The following is a 24,038-nucleotide window of genomic DNA, read 5'->3' as shown; positions in this document are numbered from 1 at the left end:
GCAGTAGGCATGTCAAACCAAATGAGACATGGTCCCTGGCATCAAGGCTCTTTATTCTAATCGGGGAAATAGACACCTCCATAGTTATTTAGAATATGCGATGTTAGATTTAATGATGGAGGACCCTATGGTAGGAAACGAGAGGGGAGGGTTATCTGGGAAGGCTTCTTGGAGGAGTTAATATTTTAGGGATGAGTTGGATTTAATTAGGTTGTGGGGGAAGGGATGGTGGGGGGGGACAACCTGAAAAATGGCACAGAGGGGAGAGACAACTTGATGTGTACATGGAACTGAAAGTGGTGGCCTTGTTGGAAGATCAAGGGTGAAGCAGGCAGCAGTGGGAGGCAGGCTGCTATGGAGGAAGGGCCCCGTCATAGAGAGCCTTCTGTGCCACACCTGGACTGTTTCCTGCCAGGAGTAAGGAGTCCTGGAGGCCGCCACCAGGGGAGCGAGGTGGCTAGGTTTATGGTGGCTTTGCTGTGGAGGGTGGGTTTGATAGGGTAGAGACCAGTCAAGGAGGGAGTAGATGCAAAGTTCTTGGGAAAGATGGTAAGGACCTGAATCAGGGCAGGAGCTAGTGGTGAAGGAGAGGAGGGCATGATTCGAGAAAGACTGAAGAGGCAGAATTGGGAACACACAGTGATTCCTCAGAGTGAGAGCTGAGGCGCGGAGAGGGGGGCAGACAAGAAAGTTCTGGGGTGTCCCCAGCTGAGACTATGGGCACAGAAGGAGGAGGTGCTGGTTTCAGGGACGCTGTGATTTCGGTGTGGAAGTATTGAGTTCGTGTGCTGGGCCTCGTGTTACTTGGTTTCTAGGCGCTCACTCCCTGCCATACCATCTGTACTGCTCACTGGGGCTGCCTGTGAGCCCTGGGAGTGGCTTCTCACTCTCCGAGCACTCCCTTCAACATCCGGATTCTCTGCTGGGCTCTGCAGCTGTGAGGGTGGGAGACAGGGTCAAGTCTTCTCAGAGAGGTGGGTAACTTGTGGATGGATTGGGATATGAATGCAAATAGATCCCCCAATGGAAGGAAATATGGACACCATGACATAACTCTTCTGGCGTCTTCTTCCTTAGCCAAAAGGGGGACTAGATCTCCCTTCTTTATCTGGTTGACTCCATTCATCCTTTGCGTTCTGGCGCAGGTGTCCCTCTCCCTGGGAAGCCCTTCCTGACCTCCCTGACTAGAGTGATTCCCCCAGTTAAGCACGTTCATAGCACTGTGAACCGATCCTCTGTATCTCAGCCCAGTTGCAATTTTACTTTGTGATATTTTGATGAAGGCTCTTAAACTGTGGACTATAAGCCCCATGAATGCAGGGACTGTGCTCGTGTTTGCTCACCATTGTATCCCTAGAACCTTCTGGCACTTTGTAGGTGCTCTACCAGCAAGGCAGTGAGGCAGTAGGGGTCTCCGTCAAGGTCCTGGCAGAAAACAGGTGGCACTCTCTGAAAAGGAATCGAAGAGTCTAATGAAGGGACTCTTTATAAAGGAGTGAAAGGGTTAAGGGATTAGTCCAGGGACTCATCACAGTGGAGGCTGTTACCACGTGTTGTGGACTGAAATATGTCCTTCAAGAAGATATTTTGAAGTCCTAGCCCCGAGTTTCTGTGAATGTAATCTTAATTTGAAATAGGATCTTTGCAGATGTAATCAAGTTAAGATAAGGTCACTAGGGTGGGCCTTTAGCCGATAGGACTGGTATCCTTAGAAGAGGAGACACAGACAGAGACAGTAAGGAGAAGACAGCCATGCGAGGAAGGAGACGGAGATTGGAGGGATGCCCCTGTAAGCCAAGGAAGGCCCACGACTGTTGGCAACCATCAGAAGCTAGAAGAGGCAAAGAAGGATTCTTCCCTACGTGTTTCTGAGGGAGCGTGGCCTTGCCAACACCTTGATTTCAGACATCTAGCCTCCAGAACTGGGAGACAACACACTTCTTTTGTCTTCAACGGTCCAATTGGTGGCACTTGGGGACAGCAGCTTTGGGACACTCCTACACACCTCCTAGGCTCCCAGGACAAGGGGAGGAAATCCACTGTTTGCAATGACCTGTAGCAGAGCAGCCGCCAGCCAGGAGCTGTGGCCCAGGTGGAAGGATGCAGCCACGGCAAACTACAGCCTAGCGGGGAACAGGGGAATAGACAGATGCCTTGACCTCTCTCCTCTCCCACTTTCTAATTCCCATCTTCTGCTCCCATTAGCCTAACCCAACGGGCAGCCGGAGGGCGAGGGAGTGGGGTGATGGGGTCTGCCGAAGGCTCCGAGGCACACAGCAGAGTGGCCAAGGGGGAGAGTGATGTGAGGGCAAGGGGAGTAGAGCCCATCCAGTAAGTAAGTAAAATGAATGGGGCCCCATGACAGAGACGGAACTCCAAGGTCCTTCTCGTTTCTCGTTCGGACACAGACAGTTTATGGCGCTCCTCCGTTTCCACCAGGAGGAGAAAAGAGAGGAGACATAGGTTTTAACCGGGAGGACGTTTGTGTCTGACTTCGAGCCCTGCCTCCTGGCTCCGCACCCAGGTTCTGGGTCTTGTGAAGCCTCCCTCCTTGTTTGTGCAGCCAGCACCTTGAGGCTGGCTTCTATTTTAAGGTTGTAAGTGAGGTAATTTGGTATGACAACAGAAACACAGCTGTAATTATGAAGTGCCAGCCTCTAAAGCGGGAAAGTCACCGGCCCGGAAGAGTTGCCAGCTTCAGTGACTCAGTACTAGGTGCACACTGGGGCCAGCCCTGGCCAGGCCACCCTGTGCCACGCAGAGGTCCGCTGTGCACGGAGCTAAAAGGAGCATTATGGTAACTGAGCTCCTGTGTTGACGCAAGCCCTCGGCATCCAGTTGTTGCCGGCTCTGCGAGCCAGAGCAGTAATTTGGGGGAGGGCGGTAAAGGTGAGGTCCGTGACTCGATGGGCCAATTGAACAAAACGGGCCAGATCTCTCCTCCGGTGGGAATACCGTCAAGCTCGGGCCACACGGGCAAAGCCTCTGGAGCTGGGTTTACACGGCCCCGCAACGCCTGCAATGCGATCCGCTCGGCCGCCTGGCTGTTGTGTAGACCACGTGACCGCGTACTCCCCATTCTAAATGCAGGTGCCTTGTCTCGGGAGGCCAGGGAGAGGAGACTGTACTTTTGTTGCACTTTGTCCAGTCTGGGATCTTTGCATTTCTCACATTAAAAATAACCAGTTACGCCCCTTGTTTCTAGGGTGTGTGTGTGGGGGGGGGGGGCGGGCGGGAAGGGGGGGTAGCTAAAACAGGGACATAGCATATGCACAGATTTAGCTGGAACAAATTCTAGAGGTTCCCATCCATCCCTTAGGTTTTTGAACGATAATTATGATGCTACTAATCCTCTTAGGATTGTCCCAGTTGCCTTCAGATGATGAACATTCACTGTGTCCACCACCACAAGCCACTGTGAGGAAAACATAAGTGGTGACGCTGTCCTTTGAGAGGTGATGAATTTTTCTTCTTTAGCAAAAGGAACTGCCAAACAGGATCTCCCAAATGAAGTTACCAGGGAGATTGAGATAGATAGATAGACAGGCTGACAGACAGGTGGATTGATAGATCCACCTGACTGATGCGGGAGAGAAGGGGGTAGGGGTTCTGGGTCTATGAAATGTTTGCTGGAACCTGTCCCAATCCCGTTCTCCCGGGGTTGCCTCACCTGAGGAAGCAGCTGATGGAATCTCGGGGTGGGGATGGGGGCCTCAGATCTTCAGAATAGCTTTTTTCCCCCCAGGGTTTTATGGAGAAATAATTGACATACATCACCATATAAGATTAAGGCGTTCAGCATGAGGGTTTGATTTACGTATGTTGTGAAGTGATGACCACAAGAGCTTCGGCTAACATCCACCTCCTCACATAGCTATAACAAAAGGAAAGAAATTCTCCTCAGGACAAGGACGCTCAGGATCTACGTTTGGATACGTCACACAGCAGTGTTAGCTGTGGTCATCACGTCGTGTGTCCCATCCCTAGTCCTTATTTATCTGATAACTGGAAGTTTGTATCTTTGGATGAGCTTCCTCCCATTCCCCTCCCCACTGGCATAGTTTTCTTGCCTGAGCACAGTCCCGAGAGATCACCTCTGTGGCTTCCAGAAGGCACTCTGCTTATTGCGACTCTATACCCAGGGAAGGGAAAGTCTTCTTCAGCCCTCAGCCCATGCTACTACTGGCACAGTTAGTGAGGACTAAAGACCATTTGATCCCTCCGCAAGACTTCTCATTTCCTTTGCAGTTTCTCCTCCAGTGCCCTACCTACATACCAATAAGAACTTGGATATTTTTGGATATGTAAAGGCGAAGGAGCTAGGGCCTTGGAGAACATAAACTGGATTTCCAGCTACTACCAACTATGGGATGTGGTCGAGGTTGGTGGTTGCTATTTGTACTGCAAATGATAAAAAGGGGCCTCTCAGTTACATAAAAATGTAGAAGTCACACTCCCTCCAAGAATTATGACCTAGAAGGCAAGACATTTAATTAGAAAAAAACTTACAATCAAGGCACTATCTGGTAAGAGCTGTAGGCATCAAATGTGGGACATAGCCCTTCCGTATGTTGATCCACTGGGATGTTGGGAATGTTTGTTACAGGGGTTAGGCCTGCCCTGACCAATATACTCTGTGTGTGTGTTTGTGTGTGAATGTCTGTGTGTGTGTGTGTCTATGTGTGTCTATGTGTGTTGGGGGAAGGTGGGAGTAAGTGTCAGAGAGGCGGAGGTGGTGGTTGGGTGACTCCAGAAGGAATTTCTCAGAACGGAAAGTTCTCTGTGGGGAAGGCATCTTGGCTGCTCTTTGGCTAGGATTCCAAAGAAGCCGAAGATATTGCCGAGACTTCATAAAGGAGGGAGTGTTGGAGTCTCTGCAAGTTAAATCCCATCTTGCACCCTGAATTCTTGCCTAGCAGGGATTTGATGAATGGATGTGAAAATATGCTACAAAGCTGTCACTTAGAGTAAATGGCGGGTGGGCTCTGCTCAGAGCCAGTGGGTGGCTGGGCTGGGAATGGGGAGAAACGGCCAGGGAGGAGTTGGAGGTTCCTGATCCCAGCAGGCTCCGGGAAGAGAGGCTAGTTATGCAGGGAATTTCCTGCCTCTGCAACCCCTACTGCCAATAACCACAGTGGAGCAAATTTACCTCCTGGCCGCTTTCGGTAAATTTTCAAAATGTTACCTCAGAAGCTCTTTCAGGTTAGTCCTTAAAATCCAAATCCAGTCCAGGGCTCATTCATTTCTGAATCAAATTTTGGTAAATAACTGACAACTAGGTTATTTTTCTCAGCTATCAAAATGGAAGAAACTCTCCTCTCTCTTTTCCTCTTAGGGCAGAAATGCTGGGGAAAAGAATTTGTTCCCTAAAGAAGAGGTAGGTGGGGGGTAGGGGAGGGGTGAGAAAAATACCTTGGTTTTTGGATGGCACCATCAGGGCTAGTGCTCCAGGGGCTGGGATGGGGCTGTCAGGAGCTGATTATACATGGGGTTGTCATTTTAAGAAAAGGGTGAGAGCAGCTTTGGGAAAGGAACAAGAAGGAGTTGAGTAACAGACAAGCACCAACCCCGCTCGCTGTGCGGATGAATGAGAGAGGTGAGCGCAGGGACCTCCTCCTGCATGAGTAGAGGCCATTTTGTTGCTACATCCTCTTCCCTTTTCTTGTGACCCCATAGAGATCAGTAGAGAGATGGAACTAATTCGTAGGAAAAGGGAGAGGAGAGGAGAAGTTTGGAAGAAAGGTGAGATCAGGGCCAAGCTAGGAGGGATGAGAGGAGACCAGGAGGGAATGGGGTGAATCTGTGTTACGTGCCCCCCCACCCCCCGGCTCTGCCCATCGGTATATTCCCTGTGAGGAGGTTATATGTAAGAAAGGAGGCCGTTATTGGTTGAAACTCATGCACACGGGGAGCACAACAGTATTAATTTGGACTACTAGGGCTTCCAGTCTTTGTGGCTCAATAAATATCTGTTGAATAAATCTTAAGGCAAAGTGATGTTTTGTTTTTTTATGTGTATCATCCCGATGATTGTTGCCAGTCTTTTCTTTGCATGTCCAGGAGGATATCAGAGTCCTTTGCTGTGATTAAATGGATGCCTGACCTTATGATAGAGTTTGTGCCCTGCAGTTATACTCTCAAGGTATAGTATGGATTTGTTAGACAAAATAAGAATCAGAAAGAATAAGAATGAGTGGTAGGAACTCATTCAAGGGTCTGTAAACTCTCTCTGTTGGAAATGCTCTGGAGGCCAGATTACTCTTTCCCACATATCTCAAGGGAGAATGGTTGTTTTCCATGGAGGGCAGAGATGTTGGCTGAAGTAGATACATTTATTTTTGTCTTACCGTGTCTGCTGGCCTCCCTCAAGTTGCTTCCGGTGGGTAGAACAGGGGAGCATCTTTCCTGTGAGATAGCTATCATCTGGTGAAGAGAAACAGGTGTGTTTCTTGTAATTCTTCTAGTCTTTGTTGGTGAACCCAGAAGTACAGAGCCGCATCCCTGTGTGTGAGGAAGCAACCATTCTCTGCCCTGCTGTTCCAAGAGGACATTGTCATAACCCTGTGCAAGGAGGTGCTTGGCAGCCGCTCTTAGAGACAGGGTTGAGTGAGAGGGTCTTATGGCTGACAGGACTTTAGATCATCTAGTACGTCTTTCTTTCTCATCATGCTGTGTCCTGTGGAGGGTGACTTTCATTACAATTCATTGGAATAGAGAATTGAAATATGCACAGAAGACTGATTACCAAAAAAATCAAATGAACATAATAGCCTCAAACTAAAACCAATCAAATATCCATCAATAAGAGAGTGGAAAACCAAATGTGGTACGTTCATACAGTGGGATATTATCCAACAATAACAAGGAGCAAATTACTGACACATCACGGAGGAACCTGAAAAGCATTGTATGGAGCAAAAGAATATGAGGTAGATGCGATGTTGAAGAATAAGCAAAACTAGACTATGGCAATAGAAGTATTAAAAAAAAAGGTGACTTCCTGGGGTGTGCTTGGGGGGGGGGTTCCAGCTAGAACAGGGCAAGAGAGAACTTTCTGGAATGATGGACATGTTTTATATTTTTATCCATGTGAATGCTTTATGGGTGTGTGTATGTGAGTGTGTGTGTGTGTGTGTGTGTGTGTGTGAGACTGAGTTTTTACTTAAGGTTTGCACATTTTACTGAATGTAAATTGTACCAGAAAAAAAAAAAAAAAACCCTCAAAACCAAAAACCAAACAATGGACATGTAGAGAATGGGAAATATGTGGTTAAGGGACTTAGGTCCTTTTATTGTTGACATGCTCACGAAGCAAATCTAACAGTCAGCAATGCGAAAAGAAGTCCCCTTGCCTAGCATTTTAAGTAACTTGGGCTTGTTACTTGATGTCTCTGAATTTTAGTTTTTTTCCCCATTAAAAAAAAAAAAGGCTTCTTTTGTTCCTTGCACACAGAAGCTGCCACGTCAAATGGTCTAGCAGGAGAGAGGACACACAGAGTCCAATTACAGACCTTGGGGCTCTCCTGCCAGCACAGTGAGCCCAGTCACACAGAAATAAATGTAGCATTGGCAGCCCGGCCCCGGCTCCCTGCTCCAGCCTTTCTGTCCACAGCACCACGGGAGCACTAGAAAGGCCTTATGTTTAGGCCCAGGCGGGAGCTTCTCTCCCTCCTCCAGGGCCTGCTTCCTCTGTCCTCCAAAGCAGCTCTCGCCCTCCAGCCCCTTGGCCCTGAAAGGGTCTTTCTGTTTGGTAAAGGAGTTTGAAGCCAGAGAGAGAGGAGAGAGAGAGAGAGAAGAGCAAGAAAGAATGAGAGAGAGAGTGTCTGAGGGCCTTGGACTCATAGCCAGCCCCAGTGCCTCAAATATGTGGCCAAGAATCCAAGTCTAACTTCCCCTCAGGGAGACAAATGACAGAGATCCTCCTTGAGGCAGTTCCAAAGACCTATAAAGAGATACTAACCCCTCCCCAGCCAAGCCCACCTCCCTAGGCCACAGAGCTGGTCCGGAGAGGAGTCTCTCATACCCGTTCATTGCCTCAGAGCCCCCAGGAGGGAGAGAAGTGGACTGTAGCATTTGGGCTTAGTCACTGGAGCAGCATTTGGGTAATTTTCCATCTTGCTTCATTTACTCATTCTTTTCCTCCTGACACAGGGAGGCAGATGAATTAAGTGGTTCTTATTTGTGGATGGGAAAACAGCCTTTGAAGATGGAGGTTCCTAACTGGAGGTCCTTGGGCAGAGGTCACACTCACCCTCCCTGGTTTAGCCTCAGGATCAACCCAGGAGGCAAGCTTATCTCCTCGAACTGGGTGAAGTCAACAGTCCTTGGCCAAGGCATTCTCCTACCAGGAGCAGGGCTCAGAGCAAGGGCTCTATTGGCCCAATAAAGCCATAGATTCTTAGACAGGAAGGGACTGGAAATTAGAGACTCCAACTCTATTTTATAGACAAGGAAACTGAAGCCGAGATGGGGACTAACTTGCTTAGGGGCAAGAGCCAATCAATGACAGAGCCAGGGAAACAGCATAAGTGGCCACCATGATAGGAATGACCCCATCATATTCGCTCAGTTACACCGGGCTTCTTAACCTCCACACCATCCCCATTTGGGGCTGGGTAGTTTCTTGTTGTGGGGCACTGGCCTATGCATTGTAGGATGTTTAGGAATTTCCTTGGCCTCTACCCACTAGATGCTGGTAGTACCCCCTCACCCCAGTTGTTACAGCCCAGAATGCTCCCAGACATTGCCCAATGTTCCTAGGGGGTCAAACTCACCCATGGTTGAGAACCCCTGCAGCAGAGAGCCAGTTCTTACAGTTCAGTACATAGAGATGCATTGCGATGCATTTATTATTTGTACATCTGTCTCATGCATTAGTCTGAAAGTTCTGAGGTCACAGACTGGGTCCCATTCACCTTGATGTCTTCTGCGCGTGGCATAGTACTCGGCATGGGAGAGATAGGCCATAAATGGTTTTGAATGAATGAATGAACCAGTTCACTGGGAGACCCTGAAACATAAACTGGCTGGGTTTCTAGTATCATATGAAACACCAGCCTGGAGGAGAGGCAAAGGAAGGACCTGCATGACCTTCTATCTGAGGGAAGTGGGGGCCTCCTGCTTTGTCATCCGCTGTCATAGCCCCACAAAGGCGTCTTTTCCTGGAGCTCCTTTTCTCATGCTCCAGGCTTAATTATGTGGCTTCTTTTCATTCTTATAAAACAATAGAAATAGATACTATACCAAAGAGATTTTTCTCACTGGGGATAAAGCCAGCATTCTGGAATGTGAAGCCTCGAGATTCTCATGTTAAAAGGAAAAAGCCCCGGTTTGACTTATTTCGCTCAAAAGCCCCCAAATACTGCCATTAGCAGCCATGAGAACCTCAGGAGGATATTTGTTGTAGAGTCATAAATTTTGGCATTGGGAAAATCACAAATAAAATATAAAAGGAAAAATCTCTACCACAAAATCCCATCTTTTTGGTTTTTCTCTTAATTTCAGAAATTTTCACCAGTGTTGGCTTTGGGCACGTGGTAAACTCTTCTGTGTCTATTTTCCAAACAATAACATGCTTGAGAGGGTAGAGTTGTTCTTTTCTGTTTTTGTTTTTGTTTTGTTTTGTAGGGGGGAAAAAGTGCTTTCAGAGGACCTTAGATGCAAAGTTACAAAATATAAGTTCCAATGAATCTTGAAAGTCACTGGAACTTTTTATTTTACGGTTTGCTTTGGGCAGAAAGAAACCCAGCAGAGGCTGAGAGAAAATACAAGTTATTGGCTAGATAGGTCCCACAGGGGAATTTATTTAACAAAAAGATGGACTGACCTTCCCAAGGACTTTACTGGTCAATTAATTCAAATGGACAAATTGATTTCAGTGTGATTAGCGAAAGAGAACACAGTTAAAATAGAACAAAAGGACCAAAAAAGGAGTGAAGACATGGCAGCAAGAGGGAAGGATGGGTGGTACTGAGTTAATATTACTGTAAAAGTGAATTTTTCCAGGCTGCCGCTGCGCATCAGGGACAACACCATAGAGCCTTCATTGTGTTAGGATTCATGTGATTGCTCTCTGCCTACACTTGGGTAGGGAGTGTGACCATTGCTTATTATTGACTGGTTGCTCTCGGGGAAGTGGGAGATAGATACACCAGGACCAGTGAGAGAGCCAGAGGGCTTGGGGTGCTAACTCAGATAAGGACTTCCGAATAGGACCCACGTTCAGGATGGGAGGGTGGAGAAGTGTCAGATGAGTCAGGCATGGTTGGGAGACAGGCTGCTGCTGGGACTGCTGGTGAGAGAAGTTGCTGGGGCAGAAGCCGGAGCCCTAGATGGCCTGGGACTGGAGCAAGGCTGAGCAGCACCAGAGGGAGGAAGACTGGACTTCTCAGCCAGCCAGGGGCGGACGGACTCACAGAATTTTGAGCAGGAAAGGATTTTTCGCATCTTACAGTTTTCAGATGGGGCGGAGGGAGATTGACATAGACAAGCCAGAGGCCTCCCTCCTAAACTTCACTGTCTCTTCTAGAGAAGTAGTCCCTGTGTTTTCTGAGACCATAGAACATATTAATTGGTCTTTTTAAAGATTTTATTTTTTTATTTGACAGAGAGAGTCACAGCAAAGAGAGGGAACACAAGCAGGGGGAGTGGGAGAGGGAGAAGCAGGCTTTCTGTGGAGCAGGGAGCCCGATGCGGGGCTCGATCCCAGGACGCTGGGATCACGACCTGAGCCAAAGGCAGACGCTTAACGATTGAGCCACCCAGGCGCCCCTTAATTGGTCTTTTTAGGTATTCAGCATGACCTCAGGCAAGCAAGTCTGAAGCAGCCAGAGGTGAAGCATCTCCCAGTGGGATTTATCTCTGACACTGTTCAATGCTCAACACAGATCGACATCATTCTGTATGCTTCCGGTGTGGACCCCCATAAATCCTCACCTGCAGCAAAGGAATTCTGTCACACTTCCGGTGTCCAGTCTAGGATGGTGTGGAGACCAGAGCCAGCTGGGGGAGAGGGTACAGGGGGTAGGGGTGAGGAGGGAGAGATGATGTGGTTGGTCACCATGTTTAGCACATCTGAAAATTGAATGCTTTTTTAGTTTAGGTATGTCCCAAATATTGCATGAAATATACTTAGATACTAAATACTTATTCACTGTTCATCTGAAATTCAAATCTAACTAGGCTTCCTGTGTTTTATCTGGCAATCCTTTCTTGAGACTGTTGGCAGCAAAGGAGCCTGAATCCTTGCTGATGGTGGTGAGGTTGAGGGTATGGTTCTGCTGGTATTTCAGAAGGAAGATGGCCGCTGGGGACCTCTTTTCTCATACCTTCTCTCATTCACCTGGGTTTCGGGAAGAGACAGGAAATCCTATTGCTTTGGAGACATCCAGGCAGCAAAGGAAGGAGAGAGAAGCTTTTTGTAGGTCATTGCTACAACAAATTTCTTTCTCCAGTTCCCTTTTGTCTTGCTCCAGAGAGAGGAACAACACACTCTTTAAGGATTTGAGGACAGAAGGAAATGTGGCTAGATAAAGCTAGCATACCCTGTACCATGTGTCCTGGGGGGATAATGGCTCTGAACCTGCTAAAACAAATGGTCTGCTTTGTTCTTGAATAATAATCAGCTGGCAGCTTTGTTCTCTCTTCTCAGCAGCTGGATGAGGAGATTCTGATTTCAGAGGAAAAGCAGTGACCTAGGACTGGCCACAGTGGACGGAGGGTGGGTGTGGGTGTGGGTGTGAATTTACCAAGGGGTGATACAACCCCTTGCTACAAATTATTTCCGCGCTGCCTGTCATAATGCCCCAAGGTCTACCATTAAGTCTTAATAAGATAAATGACCTTCTCCTTTAAAAATGCACATATACCTGAGAAACACAACATATTAAACCATTATCCTTTTAGAATGATTTTATTCTTTACAGTCTTTCTAACCCCACATTTGGTTGAGAACAGGGTCTTGGGGTTGGTTATTGGATCCTAGGACAGGTAATTCTTGTGGGGACTGAGTGGCAGAGGGGTTGACCCACAGAGAGAGAATATGAAGAAAGCCCAGAAATTTAAGGATCCGGGCAGTTCAGGAGAATGGGGGAAGGGGTGGGGGGAGGGGGAGAGAGAGAGACAGGGTGGGTGGGTGAAGCTACCTGCTTTACCACCATCTCTTTTGGGGCTCCCATGAGTGGAAGTGTCCCCAGCTCTCCGGACAAATTGGGGTTGGGCATTGACAAGGTCAGGGCAACTGAATTCCTGTTCCGCTCTTCTGTGTCATTCAGAGCAAGTCAGTTCTGCTCAGTTCTTACCCCTCTCCTCCCAGATGACAGGAGGACACACAAGAGCCTGGAGGGGAAGGGCTCTGCTTGGTTGCAGCAGGGAGAGAACCAACATCCAGTGGCTTGAACCTCAGGGGGTCTTTTTGTCTCATGTGACAGCAAGTGCAAGTCGGTCAGGACAGGCTGACTTAGTGCTTGAGCATGCCACCTGGGATAGAGACTCTATTGACTGTCCTACAGCAGAAGGGGGCAAGGGGTGAGGGCTCAGAATCATTGTTAAGTAAGCTGAAGAAAGCGAAAGAAAATCGCTAGAACATATTCAGCGTAGCCCTGGCATTCTGGGCCTCTTTGCCATTTGAAGGAAATTCTACCATTCTGATGTTTGGGTTTCCAGAGCCGTTCACTTTGATGGGTGGTTGAATATTTTATTTCCCGTTAGATACTTGACCCTGTTTAGGTTCCCTGTGTGGCTTCCCCTCTATTTGGGAGGGGACCAAGAACACTGAGGGGTCCAGGTGGTGCATGGCTCTCCAGTGGATTCTCTGGGCACAGGCTGATCATTCCTAAGCCCTCCACCCAAAACTTTTACAGGAAAGCAGTGGTCAGAACTCTTGCTCACCCTACACAAAGAATGCTTACCCTGCAGTCAGTGTGGTTTCATTTCATTCCTGAAGACTAAAGCCTGAGAAGAGATACAGTGTATGGCTTGAAGGTCAGAAAGCTTGGATCAGCTGGAGCAATAGATGTAATTTTCCATCAAGAATGACTTGTGCTGTCCTCCTCCCCTTAGAAGGCCTATAAAGTCCCAGAGATTTCCCTCTACTCAGGTTGGGCCAGCTGACGGAATAGTTCTAATTCAGGTAACAGCAGAATTTGGAGCGTGATAAAGCCAGTTACAAAATTCCCTCCTTGGATGGATAGATCATGACATAAATGAAGATTAGGGCTTCTTAGGGCCACAGCTCGTACCTAGACATGAGCCGGCTATCCTAGAAATGTGCTTTCTAGAATGCATTCTAAAGACTTTGCAGTGTGCCCCCTCCATGTGACAAAATCCATCTGATTTAGTGACAGTAAGAGCTTTGGAATCAGGAGGCCACAGTTGAATGGTGCTGTACTTTAGTACATAAGCTCTCAGAGACCATTTCCTCCTCTGGAAGATAAAATCAAACTCCCAATTGCCTCCGTCACAGGGAGGCCATGGATATGAATGCGTATTTCCAATGTTGAGCAATTATGCAGCTGTAGGTAAGTATCGTTCGCAGATCGTGATCCCAGCTGTGGATGGAGAGCATGGATTTCATCATCAAGGGGCAGCCCATTCGGCAACTCTGCTTCTACTGTCCCAGGCTTTGACAGTGATTTCTAAAGCAGTGCCTTGAACACAATAGCTGCTAATCAAAGTAAAAGTGGTGTGAATTAGTCTAAATAAACCAATGGCCTTTGCCGTCTCTACTTCAGCTCATCCTAGGACTTGATACACTGGTGTCCAGCCAGGCTGCTCAAAGGGATTGCCCATGGTGAGACATCACACATTACTAAACGTGCCCATGAGCGGAGGCTGGGAGCCGATAAGGCAAAGTCCCATTAAATAAGCCCTCTGCCCAAAAGGACATGGGAACCCACTTCCTGGCGGACAGCCTTGCCGTAGCTCTGGTCTTCCCTGGGAACTCTTCTTTGCTACTAGAAAGTATCTTTTCATTTTCTGGTTAAAAAAAAACTAGTATAAAATATTGTTGGCTAGCTCCAAAATGATCCCGTAAAGGCAGTTGTCCTGGGCACCTGGGTGGCTCAGTTTGTTGAGCATCTGCCTTTGGCTCAGGTCATGATCCAAGGGTCCTGGGATCAAGTCCCGCATTGGGCTCCCTGCTCCTCGGGGAGCCTGCTTCTTCCTCTGCCTCTGCCTCTCTCTCTCTCTCTCATGAATAGATAAGTAAAATCTTAAAAAAAAAAAAAGGAAGTCAGTTGTCCTGGTAAAACCTTGGTCGATTCAGGCATCCTGTGCGTGGACACGGGGATGCAAATGGACGGAAAAAAACATTGGCTGATGTTTATTGAGTAGCTAGTACGTGCTAGATGTTGCATGAAGCGTTTACACATATTATTGCCTCTAATCCTTACAACAACCCACTGGGGTGAGTACTCTTATTACACCCCCTTTACAGATGGGGAAACAGGTTCAGGGAGATCAAGGAACGGGCCTGTACAGCTGGGATGTAGCAGGGCTGGGACTTAGACCCAGCACTGTCTGATTCCAAAGCTCAGGCTCTTAACCGCCATGTAATTATTTAACTCGTTGCCTTATTTTTCTCCTCGGTTTGTAACTTCCCATCGATCCAAGTGAAAAGATAATCCTTTTGCCCTCCAATTCCCCATGTCTCCTTTCTTCAGGTGGGCAGCTCTGGGTTAAACTCCTGGAAAGATCTGGCACGCTGAAGGAGAATGGGATTTGGTGTTGAGCTTTGGCACAGACAGGCTTTGAAGCTATACACAGGCTTGCTCCCTCTCTGGCAATGAGGATCCCCCCTCCCTCTCTGGCAACGAGGCGGGAGGAATCTAAGGGTGCTGCGATGTCCCTGGCAGCCCTTTCCGGGGGGGCGGGGGGCGGGGTGCTGAGCTGAAAGGGTCAGGGACAGGGTGTTCTGCCCCCATGAGGCATTCTCTGAAGCTGGCTGGGGATCTGCCTCACCTTGCCGACACCGCCCCCACCCCCCAGCTGCAACCCTGTAGGCTACCCAGAGCAGAGCTGAAGTCTCTCTTACCGCTTTCTCCCTCTTTGAAATGGGCATGATGATGAGATGCCAAGGGACAAAAGAATGAGAAAATGTATTTTGCCAATTGTTTTAAAGATGCTCGGTGTCAACCCCATGCCTCCTCACTCCACAAGCCTTGCAGAGGGGCTTCTGGACTGCTCCTTCTCATCTTTCTTAAATCGATGCTGGAGTTCCATCTCCATGTCTTCCTTGAAGATCCAGGCTGGATTAGGGCGCTCTCCGTCCTTGCGTTCTGCTTTAGAGTACATTCTTAGTGCATCAGTGTCTTTACTACCAGTTTGCTTGTCCATCTCCCCCCCCCCCCCCCCGGCCCCAGACTGGGCACTCTGTGAGGGCAGGACTGTGTTTCTGGGCACATAGCAGATACTTACCCATGTTTGTTGATCTGAACCATTAAACTGAACTGAAGGAAAGATCCATATCCATTCCAAAGGTTTTGTGTGTGTTTGTTTTGCATGTGTTTGTCTCTTAATGCCTGACTCTTCCACCTCTTAGGCAGAACTACTCCCTGGAATTTTTAGACATCTTTGGAAGTTTACTTGCCTCCTTCAGATCTCTAGGTCATAACTTAGTGTTCCAGGGAATTCCAAGGGGAAAAAATTATTTGCTTCTGCAAACCCTAACATCCACTGTTCTGATAAAGGATCCCAGCTGTGACAAGGAGATTATTTACTTGAAACTAACGAGCAAAGCTAATTACTGCAGTAGATTGGGGCAGGGACAGAGTGTACCAGAGCAGGCTGTTGGCAAATGTTCCCAACCCTGCAACTTGGCAACTGAGCTGGGGAGCCCACCAGACGTGCCAGTGCCTTTTGGTCTTCGAATCGCCTTTTCAATAGCAAACAGACTTTGGGACTGTGGTTTGGGACTCAATTGTCGGATAAGAGCCAAGAACGAATTTCTGTGGCTTGTTCTTTTTCTCCCTGGTTCCAATTTTTGTAGAATATATAATAAGACAATTAAAGTCTGACTTTTTTGAGGAAGTGAGATCCACCCATCACTTCCACAACTCCTCACAACTTCTGCATGGCTCCTTTCCTCTAGAATAGGAAACCTACTTCTTGTCTGTTCCATTTGCTACCTGGGGTCTGAGCCACATCCCTCCTAATGCAACTCGAGCTCACCTGCCAGGAAATCATTGCCATGGACCCCACCTGACGATGCGCATGCCTCTCTCTAGTTGGCATTCTGAGCTGCGTTTGTACTGGACGCCAAATCCCATTATAATGAACTATGTGGGACATCCAAATTCTTTCCTCTTGGTGGAATTTTGTTAAAATTAGACCTGAGAGAAGGTAATAGTGGTATGGGATAAGAATTAAATATATGGATTAAATTAAATCACACTAAGTGCCTAGTCTACTGCTTGGCACAATTTATGTACACTTCTTAGATATTTAATTTTAATATGTCTTTAGAGCATGTATTGGGAAGCCCAGTCCTGTTCTTTATGCCCAAAGGAGAAAAAAAAAACACATGCACAAACCATGGTCTCTGTTCTCAAAGCATTTGCGATTTCATGGGCAATGATAAGATGTACGCGTGACAGTCTAGAAGCAGTCTTCATGTGATGCATAGGCTACAAGGAAAGAGATGGCACCGATAGCAGGTAGGGGAGCACTGGGATTTAAAATGAGGCAAGAACAGCCATGGGTGAGGCTAACTGGAAGAGGCTTGATGGGGAAGGACAGTTGGAAAGTGTAGGTGCTCTTTGGCAGAGACTATTGGAGAAGGTGCCATGGCCATGAGGGGGGTGGGGCAGAAGCCCAGAGATGGTTACCATGGCAACAAAGGATGAGTGGACTCTGAGGGGCAGGGTCTACAGGAGCCCAGGGTATGATGGCACCTGGGGCTGGATCATTAGTGAAGCTGTCAGGGGCCCAAGCAATCATGGCTTCTGGAGAGAGGGGGGTAGATGATGGGCATTTCAAAATCTGTGTAAGGAAAACATTGGCTTTCCTTGGAATTCTGGAGTGAGAAGCATCCCCTAGCTTAAGTGAGAAGCAGGCAGGGAAAGAGAGTTTCTATGTTTGAGAGGAATGGGGCTGAGGTGCCCCCTGGAAAGTGGCAGGTTTGGCCAAGTTGCCAGTGGGGACAAGAGGTAAAAATGGCCTACAACAAAGGTGATAGAGCAGTAGGAATTGAAACTTCACATTACAAACCGTAGACACTGTGGCAGGAAGCTCTGGGGCAAAAAAGAGTGGGCACCCCCATCTCCTCCCCCGCTCCCCTCGCCCCACTGAATTAGCAAAGACATTCTGTGCTTGGTGATTTGAGCCCCGAAGGACAAGTAAGGAATTGTCATGGATCTAGGTCCTTGAATTTTTAAAAAAGTTTACAGTAGATTCTTATATGATAGGTCGAAATGAAAAAAAAAAAAGGTTGTAGAATCAAGATAAAAATAGGACCTATATATCTTAAGCATTTTATTTTAATTTAAAATGTAAAATGTACATTCATTCCCTAATATTAAAATGTTGAGTCTGGGCTTTTTCTTTGACCATGGGAATGCTGATTGGCGTTCCCTGTTGTCTTTCTTATCTGGGCCATATTCATAAGGATTAGTAATGGCTTTGCTACTCCTTCCATTGAGAGGTGGAGTTCAGTTTTCTTCTACTTGAATCTGAGCTTGTCTTAGTGATTTTCTTGACTGACAGAATGCAGCAGAAGTAGCCATTCCATGGCTAGACTCGGAACTCCCTGCTGGGCTCCTTGCAACATTTTTCTGGGAGCCCTGAGCTCCATGAGGCTTATGGGAGCTGCCAGGTAAGAATTTACTACCTTGAGTTGTCCAGGCTTAAAAGGCCACACATGCGAGCTCCAGAGGATCGTCCCAGCTGGGCTCAGCCTTCCAGCCATCTCTGTGAAGGCGCAAGCATGTAAGTGAAGCCATCTTGGGGCCTCCCTCATTGATCCACATGGAGCAGAAAAATTGAATGGCTCAGCCCTGTCTGAATTCCAAATCCACAAAATGGTGGGATATTATAAAATGGTGGCTGTTTTATCTATTTTTTAAAAAATATTTTATTTATTTGACAGAGAGAGACACAGCGAGAGCAGGAACACAAGCAGGGGGAGTGGGAGAGGGGGAAGCAGGCTCCCCGCTGAGCAGGGAGCCCGATGTGGGACTTGATTCTAGGACCCTGGGATCATGACCTGAGCTGAAGGCAGACGCTTAATGACGGAGCCACCCAGGCGCCCTACAATGGTGGTCGTTTTAAGCCACCAAGTTTTAGGAGAGTTTGTTACATAACAGACACCAGGACTTTGTAAAGAAGGCTGGGCACATGTTCATAGGACTGGGAGACACCTAGAAATCATGCAGGTTGGCTCTCTGACTTGCACATTAGAATTCTGAATACTGTCAGAGCCCTCCAGAAACTGATCGCAAAATTCCGTGGTCATACAGAAGGTGCCTGAGCCTCCTTATTTCAGCTGTCCCTTTCCTGCCCTTGACACCGAATGGTCTCCTGTGCTTACCTTTCCTAGATAACCTTGCTGGAACAGTGCTAGCAAGCAGAGTTAGATACATCAATGGTCAGCCATATCATTTCACCCATGCGCAGTTGTACACAAGAATCTGTTCTTCAGTGGTTGGTGTCTGTCTGCCTCCCCAGGCCCTAGAGAGTCTCTGAGGTCAGGTCCTATTTGTTTGACAGGAAATAGGGGGCGGCAGCCCAGTTTAGGGAGAACTTGGAGCTTCCTAACTCAGTGCTCCTATAGATGATCCCATGCCCAGGTCTGGCCCCATGGGCATGCAACTGGTGTGGTTGCCCAGCGCTGCATACATAGAGGAGCTCTATGCTTGGTTTTATGCACTGCTGTCACCATCTTGAAATTCTTAATACGTTTTGAACAAGGGGCCCGCTCTCTCATTTTACACTGGGCCCTGAAAATTATGTGGTCAGTCCTGCCATGACTCATGCTGCGTATGGCCAAGACCAGGACCTGTCGCTGTTTTATTAATGTTGCCTGGAGTCTCTCACTGAACACCAGTGAGAAAGTGGGGGCCGTGAGGAAGGAAAAACCTCACGGAAGCATGAACGCTGTATTCTTGTTTCCCTTGTTAAGAGATAAACTGAGGCATCTTAAAAACTTTAAGAGTTTATTTGAGCAAAAAATCGATCTGAATCAGGCAGCATCAAACCAGAAGGGGTTAGGAGGGCTCTGCCCCCAAGAGTCAGGAGAAAGACTTATATGGAGACAGTGGGGAAGGAAAACAAGGAAATTATTTAAATAGCTGTCGCTTAAAGCCTAGTTGGCTGTGGTTGGTTGTCTTTAGTGTTTTGATTTCGTAATCTTGTGCCATTACAAGCTTAGATTTTGGTTTGGTAGGCCACTATGACAGTAGAGACATCCCCAGTCTGATGGCCTTCTCGTTCAATTAATGTAACACTCTCTATATGACAGATGCCCTTCCACAACCCCCTCCCCTCCAAGATTGATAGAATGACCCACCTCTGGCAGGATGGACAGTTTGGGAGGGATGCTTGGCCCAAGTTGCTGTTAGAGGCGGACAGCACCCTCCAGCTTAGGCCTGAAACAATATCACCCAGAATGTGCTGACTCTCAGCCCTCCTCGCTAGAAACCGAGCTGAGGAAGCTCCTTTGTCCAGCAACTGGGTTTTCCAACCAGGGGAGATATGGGGCAGTGGGGAGCAAGAGTGGGGCAACCACTGGGGGTCTGGTCATTAACAGCTTCTAAGAAATGCAGAGCGAGACCCTGCCTGGGGCTTCAGTAGAGACCTGGAAGCTGGGGCGGCGGTGAAGGAGACCCATTCCCACTCCTGCAGCAAATGTGAAGCCCACTCTCTGGCTAATACCCCCTCCTCCTAACAGACCATCCCACACTTGGTAATCCTTTAAAAAACCCTTCTGCTTGCCCTCAGCTTGCCCTTCCACAAACCTGCTCAGATCCTCTGCAGCTCTCTCTCCTTTGTCTACTGGCTGTATCTCAAAATATCCACAGGCTGGGTCGGAGGTCACTGAGCCCATAATTCTTCACCTTTTCTCTTTCTCTTTATTGTCCTAGAACAGTGATTCCCAAAGCGTTGTCTCTGAGTAAGTTGTTAGTAACGCTAATTCTCGGACTCCAACCCAGACCTATTGATTCAGAATCGCACACTCTTGGGGTGAGGCTGATAATCGGCCATTTGTTTAACAAGCCCTCCAGGGGATTCTGATGATCAGTAAAGTTTGAGAACTCCCCTCCTTTAGACACGTGGCTGAAATAAGGCTCCTTACCAGCACACCCAAAATTTTAGAGTTGACTCCTGTGTGATGGGATGGGGCAGCATTTTTGCAAAGGGAAGCAATAGTCATTCTTTTATGTACAACACCCCTCCTCCACACACACACACACACACACACAGGCACACAAAAATACACATAAAGGGGGAAATGCTTTGCTTCCCATTCCTCCTCTATTTAACATCTGTTATCCATGCTCTGAGTTGTTTGAACAAGAGAATCAGCGTTAGAATAAACTTGCTTGGAGGGTGTCTGGAAGGCAGGTGCGGCCTGCCATTTTCAGTGCAAGCTGAGAACAAACACAGCACACTGAGCCCAGATCAGCCTTCTGCTGGAGACAGAGGTGGAATTTCTGTTTTGCTGGGATGATACCCCCTGAAGCATTGCCTCACCTTGGGGCCTTAATTAGAAGCAGCGGTGGCTCGCAGGCCTGCTGAATTTCCATTTGATGTGACTGCACAAAAGAGCTGAGATGGAAAACCAGACCTCTTGTTATTTCACACATTCTGAGAAGCTTTCTCATAAAAGCCCCTCTCCTGGTTCTTACTTTCTGTCACACGCACCAGGGTAATTTTAAAAAGGTTTATACAGGGTAAACAGTTGGTGAGATCTGGCTTTCCCTTGTTTGCCATAGATGATCAGATTCAATTTATGTCATCTTGGCCCCAGCTTGGCTCTCTCAAGGGAGCCCGTCCCTTGCCAGCCTCCTTCCTGTCCACACACCACTGCACTTCCTGCCCCAGCTCCCCATGGGAGGAGGGGAGGCTCTCTCCTTTCTCCCCGGGTCTTCCTAGAGATGTCCTAGAGCCTAGTATTGGCTTGGAATCTTGAAAATTTGAAAAAATACTCAATATAAGTGAAAGGACGCACTCGACATGTGGGTATTTTAATTTCATGATGCACCCTCGAATCGACCTGAGAAATCGAACTAAAGAGCTGTGGAGATCTTCTTATGGTTTTCTTTATACCACTATAGGCAACAGAGGATATACTGCAAGCTGAGAGACACCAGCTATAAGCCATCTGATTGAATGATAAGAAGCTAGAAAGGGGAGAGGTGTGATTGTCTTCCTGGATCTGCCACATGTGTTGTGGGAATGAGCTCCTGGGCTTAGCCAAGTGCAACTCTTGGCTCATGGTAAGTCCCAACTGATTGTCTTCCACGTGGCCCTTAACTGCACAGCGTAATACCCTTACCCTGGGTTAACAGGAAACACATAAAAACTGATGTCTTCTGACATAGCAAGGGGGTCTTGCACCTGGATCTGTGGAGCTGAATGATTGGACAGTCTCGCGTTGCTCTGTCTTGATTCTCCAGTTTTCAATTTGTAGTTTACTTTTTTTTTTTTTTTTTTTTAAACTCACTTAACTCCGTTTAAGCACAAAAGGGAATTTACTGGGGAATATTCGAGGATCTTACAGCACCCAAGGCCAAGAGCCACAGCCTAAGCTTCATGAAGGCCTGGATACAGGAAGTGAATGGAAAGTCATCAAGAACCTCGTTGGTTCTTTTATCCTGACTCTTCTCTCTCACTTGGGGTCACCTGGACTCTTTTGCTTCTTTCTCCATGTTTGATCTGTGTTCTTTTTCTCTGTAGACAAGCTTTTACTTCTTTGGCATGAGCATGGATAAACATGGCTGTCGCAAAATGGCAGACTGCTCCCTAGTTCAAAGGGGGAGCCTTGAGGATGCCCCAATTCCCAATAGCGGGTAGAGAAGCTGAGTAACCTAGATTGGGTCAGTGGTGACCTAGTCTGTGGGTGGGGCAAAGTCGTGTGATGCTGATATTACTGCTGTGGTCCACTTCATTAGGTGGAGATTTGTTCTGTTAAGAAAAATTATCTCAATTTTGGAAATAAGGCAAAAGGAGGACAGCATGTTCTTTTGATGTCGTGTTGAAGCATTGTTTAGCCACCTAAAGGTTCTTTAATTATCTGGGAGATCTATCTTTATTTGATTCACTTTCTGCTACTGATCAAAGACCCAGATTCTATGAAGTTTACATGATAATTTATAGATTTTTGTCCAGCAGATATTTAAATTATTTCTATCTCGTAGAAAATATAACTGAAGCTTATGATTTTATTGCCCAAACCACATTAACTAGTTTTGTACCTAATCTAACAATCTTATTCCAATATTTTCTTCTTTAATGACGATGCAATCCTTCACTCTCTGCTCCTCCTTTAAACGAGCCCCTACCATCCTGCTGATTTCCTCATACATGAGTTGCACCGATCTTGACATGTGTTTATTTGTATGAGAATCATGTTAACTTTTTGAAAATTGTATTTCTGTAGTTCCCGGAAAAAAGGGGAGGATTGGATCGGCACCTCAATATTATATATTTTTTTCTGGTTCCTCTGAATCTCCTGTTCCTTAATGGCTGCCACAACATTTTACCAATGATCTGGTCTTTTGCTTTAGTGAGAGTCTAGTGTCAGTAAACATTTTTCAGTCTTTGTTGGTCTGAAAGATATTTATTTCATCCTTGCTCCTGAAAGTAACTCTCGTTGGATATCCATTCTAAGGTGACAGTCTAAGGTAATTCTCTCTTAGGCCTTTGAAAATATGATGCCCCTGTATTCTGGCTTATTGCTGTTGAGAAGTCAGAAGCCAATCTAATTGTTATTCTATCATAGGTAATTTTTCTGTTCTCTCTGGTTGCTTTTAAGATCTTCTCTTTCTCTTTAGTATTTTGTCTTTGACTGTCAGAATCTTTTTTTTTTTTAAAACATTTTATTTATTTATTTGAGAGTGAGAGAGTGAAAGAGAGAGATCATAAGCAGGGGGGAGGGGCAGAGGGCGAAGCAGTCTCCCTGCTCAGCTGGACTTGATCCCAGGACCTGGGATCGTGACCTGAGCCAAAGGCAGACGCTTAACTGACTGAGCCACCCAGGCGCCCTGACAGTCAGAATCTTAATGCAGATTCTTTTCTTATTTGTACTTCTTGGAATTCACTGGGCTTCCTGATTCTGAGGATCAGTGCTTTTCATCAACTCTTGGAAACATTCAGTTAATATCTCCTCAAATATTACTTTCTTCCATTATTTACATTATCTTATTCCAGAATTCCAAGAAATGAGACATGAAATATTCTTACTCTATCTTCCATTTCATATAACCTCAATTTCATCATCTTTCTTTCCCTCTGCGCTGTATTCTGGCCGAGTCCTCTAAATCTATCTTCCAGTTTACAATTCTTTCTTTAGCACTGACTAATACTCTCTTCTGCCCAATAAGCCTAGGAAGCATTATAATCAGGAAAATGCAAGTAGAAATGATTAGGCTCTCATCAGAATGGCTAAAATGGAAAGCAAAGGCAATTTCAAGTGTTGATGAGATCGTGTAACAGTAGCCGCCCTGCTGATGGGACTGTAATTTGGTATGGCTCTCGTAGAGAAGGATCGTCACTACTACCAATGTTGAAGATTCTCATACCCGTGGAGCTAGTGATTCTACAGATAGGTGTTTAATTAGCATAAATACAGGCACATATGTGCTAAGAGACTTACAAGCTTGTTCACAGCAACATGACTCATAATAGCTCAAGTGTTCATCAAGAGTAGAATGATAACAAATTTGTGATATATTCATACAACGAGAACTATAGCAATGAAGAGGAACAAACTCTAGCTATAAACAATCATGTGGATACATTTCACAAGTATAATGTTGAGTGAAAGAAACCAGATTCAAGGGCGCCTGGGTGGCTCAGTTGGTTAAGCGACTGCCTTCGGCTCA

The 24,038-nt window shown here is 46.9% G+C and overlaps 1 long non-coding RNA gene across 1 annotated transcript in view; it reads left to right on the top strand.

Moving 5' to 3' along the window:
- The window catches only part of LOC135362057 (uncharacterized), a 161,989-nt gene that overhangs the window by 2,293 nt on the left and 135,658 nt on the right, over nt 1-24,038 (top strand). Inside the window, exon 2 of the long non-coding RNA XR_010406352.1 lies at nt 21,270-21,431. This is a non-coding gene — a long non-coding RNA (uncharacterized LOC135362057). The remainder of the gene's footprint in view (nt 1-21,269; nt 21,432-24,038) is intronic.

Source organism: Mirounga angustirostris, unplaced genomic scaffold, assembly GCF_029215605.1.
Source record: "Mirounga angustirostris isolate CCGP_5_RB_7025 unplaced genomic scaffold, mMirAng1.0.hap1 SCAF_12, whole genome shotgun sequence".
Taxonomy (NCBI): Eukaryota; Metazoa; Chordata; class Mammalia; order Carnivora; family Phocidae; genus Mirounga; species Mirounga angustirostris.
This window is presented reverse-complemented; position numbering and strand designations above follow the sequence as displayed.